Source organism: Gadus macrocephalus, chromosome 23 (genome assembly GCF_031168955.1).
Source record: "Gadus macrocephalus chromosome 23, ASM3116895v1".
Lineage (NCBI taxonomy): Eukaryota > Metazoa > Chordata > Actinopteri > Gadiformes > Gadidae > Gadus > Gadus macrocephalus.
This window is the reverse complement of record NC_082404.1, coordinates 2,441,682-2,452,929: the sequence shown is the minus strand read 5'-3', so window position 1 is coordinate 2,452,929 and position 11,248 is coordinate 2,441,682.

Here is an 11,248-nt window from a genome sequence, read left to right as displayed (position 1 = left end):
CCATGTGGAAACGTATAGAATATGATTAAACAGAATGCTTCTATCGCCACCTATAGGCCGTTGGTCAAATATCACAGACACAAACACCCACCTCGTTGATGCATGGAAAAGGATGCTTCTAAACTTTATCAATCAACTTTGTACATACATACATACTCTTGTATGTACATACTCTAGTATGAAACATTGGTATTTACAAAATAGCTCTTGAGAAAATGGATTCTCTACAGTAAACCCTGATGCAAGTTAGTAAATTACATTTCTGGGTATTATTTACCATAACTTATTAACCTCAGTAAAAGTTTGAAATCTTCTTATAGACCTCATTGTGGATATTTACTACAAGATAGTTGAACCAAAGTATTCCAAAAGTTCCTTATTTGTGTCTCCACCTGAAGATGTAAAAAAAAAGAGATTTAAACCTTAAAGAACACAATCTTTGATTTGGACCTACTCTTTTCCACATCACTTGATCCCCCCCACCCACTGAAATGGTACCCGGACCACCAGGAACCCCTGCTCGCCATGGCGGCCAGCGACCAGCAGGCCAATCAGATGGCGCCTCCTTTCCTCAGCTCAGCGCTGGTAGAAGCTGTGTCCATTGCCACGGAGAATGTCAGAACTGTTGAGGAGAGGGGCAATGGAGCTCACAGAGGGGTACGGGGAAATTCGTGCTTCTTGCTTGGAGCACGCCTGGTCTGGGTGGTCTGGGTGCCCTGGGTGCACTGAATCCTAACTGGTGCCATGCTGTCCGAGACATGGGGGTGCAGACCGGAGCTGAGACGGTAGACAACGTAGACGTCTACCGTGACGCTGGAGGAGGTGCTACGACCGTCTGCGGAACACAAGCCAGAGACAGCCCATCTGCTGGAACTGCTAGAGCTTCCAGTGGAGCTGAGCGGCCTCGATAGCTTCCCGTTAGGTTCAGTAGTGGTGACCTGTGAATTGGTCCGGAGCCCTGGGACTTTAGAGGCAGTGGTGCTATTGCCAACCACTGACAATGGTTTGCTCTTAATGGCCATGGCTGCTGCCACCGCTGTTGTGAGTGTGACCGCAGGAGTGGATGTTAGTGCACCACTTGGTAGACTCACAATGTCTTCATTTTGTGTAACATTAATACTAGTTGCAGATGTGCTTTGAGATACGCTCAGTGGGCTACTTACAGATGTTGGGCCTTCTTGTTGCAGGGGCTTACTGCATACTGCAGCCTGACTAGAGGAGTTTGATACAGTGATTGTTTTAGATCGGCTCTTGGGGATATTTTCTGGCGTTTTATAATCAGCAGTGACTTTACTACAAGTGGCGGGTGTAACAACTGTGGTGACTGCAGGGACACTATCTTTTACACTCCCAGCAGTTGGGTATTCACCTACAGCAACCACTGGCCTAGCTGCACCAGCGATAGTAACCTGGGCCTGTCTGCTCTTGAGGGCTTGGTTCTTTTGCTTGCCCCCTTTTTTTCTGCCGTCGGGCCTTAGTGGCATCAGCCACAGAACATCAGAACAAGTGGGAGGGGAGGTGTAGCCGAAGCCTGTAAGTGTCTGGAGGGGGCAGTGGGTGCTACTTCTTGGACGGCAGGGGCGACAGAAGAGGTGGGCTGTTGCTGCTGCTGTTGGACAACCGAAGGAGGAGCCGCAGGTTTCTGAAGATTCGTCAGACTGGTGATCGTCAGAGGCAGGCCTTGGGAGATGCTCTTGTTGAGGCTGCTCAGCGCCCCTAGACTATTGAGGGCCACATTGGTGGTAGGTTATTCTGCGGTGGTGGGCTGGACCAGCTGCAGGGTGCTTTTGCTGCCCTGCATGCCTGCTTTATCTGCTGTATTCATGGGCTGCAAAGCAAACCATGAACTGTGGCCATTCACAGTGATGGTCTGTGGGGAGGCAGACTGAGCAGTCCTGGCAGGTGAATCCTGGATCCCCTGCTGGGAGGACTTCATTTTGGGTGGAACGGGGTGTGATAAAATGAACACAGCTGTTTACCTCCAACCGTGTGTGATTTGATTTGATTTGAGATCTGATTTGGCAGTTCCTCTCTAACTGCGGCTTGAGACGAACAGGCATTTCCCTGCTGCAGGATGACTACACTCTGGTTATTGGTGTTCTGCAGAGCGGACACCCCAGACACGCCGGCCCCTGATGGGTTGACCTGCAGCACCTGCATGGTCTGGAGAAGGGGAAGTACTGTTGCCTGAGGCTGGGGTACAAGGGCCGGCTGAGGGAGGGGCTGGGGCTTGGGTTGAGGGATCAGGGCGGTCTGGCGATGGGGAACCACAGACGCTGGTTGCAGCACAGATGGCTGGGGTTGTGACATGACAGCAGGATGGGCCACCACGGCCGGCCGGGGAGGAACAGCACATTGGGGCTGGGTATTGGTCTGTGTGAGGAGGGCTGAATGCAGCTGTGGAAGTCTATGAACAGGCTGTGCTTGGATGTGTGTTGCAATGCTCGCCTGCTGTAAGGGTACCTGAGGTCGTATTGGGAATTGAATGGGCTGGGTAGTGGATTTGTTACCCATTGGACACACGGTCAGCTGCTGAAGCCTCTGATTGGTGGTAGCACCCTCCAACGTAGGCATGCTCTGACAGACTGGCTGCACAGTGTTCCCTGCCAAATGGAGCGTTGTCCATGTGGTCTGTGTGCTGCCGGCTGCCCCAGCCCCGAGGACAGCTGTGTTGCTGGGGATGGACGTGTAGCTGATAGTCCTCATGGAGGTGTCTCCAGAGAATAAGGAGCCCAGCACCTCCGCCACCTCTGCAGTGGAGGAGTGGCTTCCAGCCTGGGCCACGGTGGCCAGGCTCAGGACTCACGTGGTCAGGCTCTGAAAAGCATAGATCTCCAGACCAGGAGAAGCTCTGCATGGTCCGTGGCGAGGACTAAATACTCCATGAAGACAAATCTGAAGGGGCAGAGAGTTGCTTATTCCTGTTTTGGTACGAGATATTCTAACTAAGAGAAACAAATTAGCTCAAGTGATGAAGCTCTCAGTAGGGGAAGTGTAGATTTTTGATCTGCTGGATTCCAGTTCATCTATCTTTGCCTTTTTGATGTGAATGCAAATCCTCCTCTTGCCTGTCGCTGGTAGAAAAGCAGGTAGAGGCCTGCCCGAAACGCGTCTATACGTTCACTTTGTATGGGATCCTGTCGCCCCGTCGCGTTTGGTGTGAACACACAGTCATTGTAGCACAGGCATTGGTCCTCCAGGTTACTGGCCAGTTCCTGATAGGCCCCCTCACTGATGTTATGTCCTTGGGGCGGGTTCAAAGGTGGACATCATACGATCATCAATGACTAATCATTCACTGATCAATAATCAATAAATAAATCTTTAAATAACCAATAATCTATAACAAATCATCAATAACAGTCATACAATAACCAATAATCATTCATACATTAACATAAATCACACAATAATCAATCATCAATAATCAATCATTGATAATGATAATCAATCATTCAATAATCGCTCATCACTAACCAATCATCAATAATAAATCGTACAATCATCAGTAATCATTCATGCAAATACCTCATACACAAAACCCTGATTGTCCGTGCCTGTGTGCATGTGTGTGTCACCTGAGTTCAGTTGCTAATACCCTGACGGCCAGCTAAACTCTTTCCCAAAACACCAAGACTCTGCAAACGTATTTCTCACTTCCACAGGTTTAATGGACGCACATGGGAAAAGGTGAAACTGCAACACACAAATAAAAAGGCAGGGAAATCAGAAATCTCATCTCAAACTGCAGTGTTCTTTTTGAAAATAGGTTGCAGAGTCAGGGTCGCTTTTAACTCACTTTATTTGGTAAAGGTTTATTCTAGTCTCTATGAAGCAAAAGGAGAGGAATTGTATTATGCACACTTAGAGATTCACTTAATAGTAGGGCATCTGATAGATGCGTGTTGTGACTTATCTACTGGGCAGGCGTGGACTCAGTTATGTGCTCTTATTGGCTAAGCATGGTGCTGAACTCCCACCTCCTGGATATCCGAATGTGTCTCTATGCTGCTCTCTTGTGGCTATGTGTTGGCATTGCAACTTGGTTTGAGGCTATGAGGCTATGAGGCTATGTTGCTTCGTTGCTATTGTTTTTGTATGAATTCCTATTATTATTTACCTGCCATGGGAGTCTCTGGCAGCCCATAGAACCGCTTGGCGAAAAGTTGCGAAATTCTGCACACTGGTTCAGGACAGCCCCATTAGCCCAACAAGCCAATTTAAGGGCGCTAGCCCAACAGCTCTAGCGCCACTAACAGGTCAAAGTTGCACATGCATTCATGTTTATAACTTCCGACCCATTCATCCAATATTCACAAACCAGGTATCATTGGATTCCTTGAACCAAGCCGAGTTCAACCTATGACGTCATTTTGCGCCATGATGGATTTTCCGCCATCTTGGTTTATGTCCAAAACCTTCAAAATGCTACTCCTATCACACATTTTGTCCAATCATCTCGAAACTTGGCGCACATTATCTTAAGGCCATGCTTGATATAAAAATATCAAAGATGTTTCAAATTCAAAACAGTTTGGCCGCTACAGCCAGTCAAATTTGGCGGCAAAGCCGCCAAACAGGAAGTAGGCCAATTTCTCAGCAGCCCTTTGACATATCATAACCAAACTTGGTACTAATGCTGCGTTCGAGTATTCTCTGCGAACTGACTCGGATCTCGGATCTGACGCCACTCCCACACTTCAAGCGTTTTATTATTTCGCTCGGTCGTTGGAGGAAAACATGGACGCCACCCGGAAAGCTGTTGTCGCGGTAGTATTGGCAGAGGACCAAGCGCTCCAAAATAAGTAGGCTATAGGCCATAGGCAGAGATACGGACGCAGTAAGGTATTGCAGTAATACGAGTGATTGAAATTGCAATTCAAATCACCAAAGTGGTCCAAGCACAATGAAAACAGTTCATACTTCAAGTCACACTGGGCACAGCCATCTTGAATTCTGTCTCGGAATTTTGCTCGGTCACCACTGAGTTCAACCGAGATGGCGAGTTCGCCGTCAGAGGAAAAGGGCATGTTTGTGCGCGTCACTAGGCAACGTCCTCGGACCTCCGAGACGGATGGATAATAAAACGCAGCAATAGACCCATGACCTCATCATGATGACACTCAATGAATTTGGTGAGCTTTGGCCTCAAGGGGGCGCTGTTATTAATGTCGATGTGTTTTAACTCCTCTCTCTTCACATGAGTATATTTCAAACAAATGTTCAATGTCTGGTGATACTATCAGACCTCCCCGTATAGCTAGTAAATGATTTATCACGAAAATATCCGCGACAGCCAATCAAATTCGAACTTGACGGCAAAGCCGCCTAACAGGAAGTAAGCCTGTTCTCAGCAACTCTTTAACATATCATAGCCAAACCTGCTGCATAGACTTATGACATCATTGACATCAGACAGCCAAACAATTTGGTGACCTTTGACCTTAGGGGGACGTCAAACAACAATTACTTTATTTACCATTCCGCCCACTTACAATATTAACTGCAATTCTTACTGGAATAGATGTTTCATGAACCACCTCCAGAACGGATGCTTGTTAACATTGTGTCTCTGATAGGGATATTGTTCCGAATACCCCTATGCATGTGTCATTTGTTCTGTCAGGCAGATGATAATGCGCCCTTACCACTAGGTAGGGTCATGTTTCCATTTGGTAAACATTGACGCGTACTCGCATAATGCTCTAGTTCATTCCACCAGCTGTCGTTATTACCGATTACCGAGACGGTCGTGATACTGGTAGATTAATTCCAATCATCATGAAACTTCCCATATTTGATCTTCAGACCAAGTTGAACAAACGTGCCAAACAGCCTTTTCTAATTCCAAACCGTTTGGCCGTGGCAGCCAATCATACTTGACGGCAAAGCCGCCTTACAGGAAGTAAGCCTGTTCTCAGCAACTCTTTAACATATCATAGCCAAACTTGGTACATAGTCTCATGATATCATTCTGGGGACATTTAAACAATTTGGTGACCTTTGACCTCAGGGGGACGTCAAACAACAATGACTTTATTTACCATTCCGCCCACTTACAATATAAACTGCAATTCTTGCCGCGTACTCGCATAACGCTGGAGTTCATTCCACCAGCCGTCGTTATTAACGATTACCGAGACGGTCGTCAGGTAGCCACCTAGCCGATACAGTCGTCATGTAGCCACCTAGCCGATTAGGTCCGCGTATGTGCATAATGCTGTAGTTCATTCCACCAGCTGTCATTATTACCGATTACCGAGACGGTCGTCATGTAGCCACCTAGCCGATTACGTCCGTCCGGCAGAATTAGCTTATCGAGTCCCATTATGCTTGACACCCACATTGCTGCATGCAGCTATATTTACACTTGTTTTTGTGGCCTTGAGCGTCTGGGTCTCTCGGACATCTTGACCGGTCGTATCTCTAGAATTGACACATGATGAATGGCTTCCTGTATGAGCTGGACGCCTCCCTAGCAGGCCCCCAGGATAGGCGCATACTTCCGCAATCCACCAGTGCTCAGAGGCCAAGCCTGGTATTGCAGCTGTTTAAGCTGGCTGTGGACGGGGGTCCGTCATTTTATGTGGCCCAGAAGTAGATATCGCCGTCCACTCCAATACAAGTGGGGAACAGGATTGTGTCTCCGCAAAAAATGTCTGGATATCAATCAAAGGCTCATAATTACCTTCATGCCATGTCCTAAAAAAATGTACGTTTTTTCTTTCCTTAACGCCACCTCAAGCGTTTTATTAGCCGTTATCTCGCTGGGGAAGAGGGGTGTGCAGCTGAAAGGAGTCGTAGTGAAGCAAATGGCATCCGAGAGGGCCTAGTTCAGTGCTCCGTTTTTTGGACTGGTTCATCTGCTGCTCAATAACTCTCACGGTCCTCTGCTTGCGATCATTGTGATTCATCATGTATTGATCCATTTATTCAAAAGATCCAAAGACAAAGAAGCGGTGCATTACGGTATCAGTTCTATATTTCTGCATCCGGTACGTCACGGACTAGGTCACGTGTCTTGGCCACATAACGCGGAAGCAAATCGCTCCTGTATGATGCCCTGCGCCACTGAGCAGTTTCCATAGGAATGAATGGGCGGCCATTTTCGGTCTGTGGTCCATCCTTTAATATGTCCATGCTCCCTAGGCTCAGGATACCTCCCTAAAATGAGAATGAAGCCTCTTTAATTGGCAAGGGCATATGTGGCCTGTTGGTATGAATGTGTGAATTACGTTACAAAACTAATAAGCAAGAATATTTACTTGTGAAAAACATTATTTTTAGTCATTTCAATACTACGAATGTCGTCAAATGACCCACGTGTGACCTAACATGGTATTCGTATAGCCGTAGCACAATTGAACTGCCTTGCCAAGAAAACTACACACTTTACACTGATGCCAAAATAGTGATTAAAACCTTACAATTAAATCAATATACAAAGAATACATACCTCCGCAATCCACCAGTGCTCAGCGGCCAAGCCTGGTATTGCAGCTGTTTAAGCGGGCTGTGGACGGGTCCCTCGATTCAAGGGGCCCAGAAGTAGATATCTCCTTATCTATCTTAAAAGTAAAAATCTATACATATTTCAAAAGAGCTGTCTTAAAGTGTGTTTTTGTGCTTCCCAGCTATAACATTGTATTCACAGTATATGTCATATTTTTTAATTCACATTTGATCAACCTTGGCAACATTTAGTACTCATTACTGTTAATAATTTTATATTAAAGGAATAATTAACTGTTTAGTAAAGGACTTATTAACCTTAATAAACATTGTTCCTGCTTTAGATCCAAGGCCTTTAAAAATGCATAATTTACTATTATTAAAGGACTTATTAACCTTAATAAACATTGTTCCTGCTTTAGATCCCGTACCTGCTAAATGCATAATTAGCAGTTCAATAAAAGATTTATTAACCTTAATAAACATTGTTCCATAAAGCAAATTTTACTGCTAATAAAGTAATAATAAAGCTGTTTTTACCTTCATAAAGCAAAAAAAAAGCTTAGTAAAGGTTTGACAATGACATAATTGATAATGCGTTTAACAACTATAAGAGACTCATAAGACTATTCTTAATGTTATTAAGCAATCAATGAATAGTTAACAAGTTACAGTGTTTCCCCTAGAATTTTTTTTAGGCCCGGTGGTAAGAGCTGATAGTGTGATTTGTTATACATTTTTCCCGGGATGCTAGAGTATTTGTTGGTTATTTCCATATAAAACACTTGCTTAGCCATCACAAGTTGATAATGATTCAATGAACACGTTATTAACAATAAACTAATTTTATTTACAATACACTAATTTTATTTACAATACACTCATTTTATTTACAATACACTCATTTTATTTACAATACACTTATTTTATTATGAACACAGTGAGCATGGCTGGTTGCTACACTTAATCTTTCTAGGCTTTTGGAAGAATTGCTCTGCCATGCTAATGATGATATAACTTAATGCTGTCAGATTGTCCGTTATGATGGGGCATCATCTGCGCACGCGCGACACCGCATTTCTTTTTTTTTTTCGTTTTTTTTTTTTTTTTTTTCGTTTTTGGCCGGTTGTTGGCCTGGCGGGGGCGCTCGTTGGCCTGGCGGCCCGCCAGGCCTGAACAATAGTAGGGGAAACACTGAGTTACTTATAAGTGCTTATAAAAGTCTTATAATCTCACAATGAACACGTTTATAACGTTATCATTTACACTTAGTCTTAGTAACACCAATTAATGTTAATAAGCATATAATAGGGTTCTTATTACCTATTAACTAAGGCTTGTTATTACAAGGACCTTTAAAGCATTACCGTTAAAGGGTTTAAATCTAGTGAAGGGATTTGAACAGACAATGTAAACATGCACACCATTTAAAAAAAATAATGCTTGGAAACAAATAAGTTAAAAAAAATGGCTCATTTGATCAAGTTTGAATACATTTGAGAAAAAATATAGAATAGCTGAGCTGATCAGATTGGATTGGCAATTTCCAGCCCAACTATAAGCCAATGACATGCAAATGCAGACCAAAGCGTCATCTCATGTGGTGTGAGAAATTCTGACTTCCTACTCATCATTCACACTGTGGTATAATGGATCGAGCAGTGTGTTTGACTGGCACTACAGCTGTGATCTATGATCCACTGTGTGGGTCTTTTAGTTGGATTTGAGCGCAAATAAAGATTAAGCTTGTACATCCTTACCTCTGTCTATATATTAATATAATAATAAATTAAATGTATATAGCGCTTAATATGGTACTCTAAGACGCTTATATAAGTAACCCACGAGTAATAGACAAAATTACATGAAACTACAACACACACATAAGTTAATTTACATTTCTTCCAGAGAAAATAATATTATTATAAGTAAAATAAATAATAATAAATATTTTTTTTCAGGAGAATTTCAGGATACAAATTTCAAGATATGTTGTTCAGTCATAAGGCCCATTAGAAGAATATCAGGAGAATATCAGGACTTACACGTTATACCGAAAGCAGCTATAGGCTCAAAACCTCCCAGTGAACCTAAAACCCTCCGAAACGTATATTGCCAGAAAACCGATTAATTATATACTTCTTAAATAGCAAAAACATGAATACACACATAACCGCAACTTGATAGTAACTATGACGTTATTTGCGATACAATGAACCTCTCATCTTTATCTCACACACACAAACCTCACAAGGTCTGTAAAGTAAACGCTGACAGCAGCAGAAAATGGGTACATGAGCTAAAATAAAACAACCCTCAAAATAGTCATGCATAAAATCCTCTATTTAATTAGAACTTCAACTCGAAATAATCCTAAAAACTCATATAATACCACCAGGTGTGAGAATGATTAGCCATTACAAGCCGTTTTGAAAATGTGCAGCTTCTGACATCACAGGTGGGCATGTCCACCTAGATGTCTGCTGGATAGATCTCTCTGCCAGCCTACCCAGTGGACTGTAGCAACCGTTGCTCATCTATCCATCCTACACCTAGGTGGACATCATGCCCACCTGTGATGTCAGTAATGGCTAATCACACTCACACCTGGTGGCACAATATGTCCCCTTTAAAGAACATAAACCAGAGAACTATGTACAGTCAACCCCAGCTCGACTAATGCATCATGAATCAAAACTCCTTACAACTGGCAAAGAGGTTTGAATGACAGGTCTGATGGCCCTCCCTCGCCCCTACTTACTAATTACTACTGGACAGGTGCCCATCTCCCACCCCTTAATACTCGTGTTCATTCAGCATGACGTGAAGTTAAGCATTGTGGTTAGCATTTAGCTTCTACCAGTGCTGTGTTCCCATATCCATACTTCCATGAGTATACTTAAATGTAGTACACTATCCACACTCACTAAGTGCGCAGATTTTTAGATGTCAGTGTGGTTCAAAATCGAATACTCTGCGGTGCACTTACCGGACATTACGATAGACTGCCGTCACGGCTCATTACCCGCCAAAAACATCCTGCTTTGACCTGTGAACGCTTTATGCCTAACAGCTATAAAAAGCTAAAAAGCTATAAAAGCTACAAAATGAGTCCATCCGATAGGAAGTCACCCAATCATAATTGGAAGGCCCTACGTACTCAAACTAAGTAGTAAGTATGGGAAGTATGGATATCGGAACATGCCGCAGGAGTACATCCCATATGTAGCAAGCATCTAGCCTCTAGCCATATAAACGGGGGTCCCCACAGACAAACGGCAGATATACAACAATCATATTTCCAATCAATTAATAATTTTAGCGCCAGTCTAACAAGAAATAAAGTAACCGTTTAATCTTGACATGTGTTTCTAGGTTAAATATTGACGTTGTTTAGGCTCAGGGACGTCCTCAATGGTTCGCTTTTGTGATAGCCACCTTGGGCTAGACCTTCATCTAGAACAGGTGTCTCAAACTCAACTTACCTGGGGGCCGCCGGAGGTAGAGTCTGGGTCAGGCTGGGCCGCATCAAGTATTCCATCAAGTATTCCACTGAAAAAAGGAGCACAACTGACCCAATCTAAGATAATGATAGGGCTATCATTAGATCATGTTGGTTATGTAATCGCTAACAACAGGGGACATTTCATAGTGGTTGGTGGCAACCGGGAAAATTTTAGCGTCTTTTGACTTTTGTCGGGACTCAGGACACACAACTCAAAATTGGGACTGTCCCGGCAAAAGTGGGACATCTGGTCACTCTATCACAAGTGATAAAAAAGCGTGGCAAGCCACT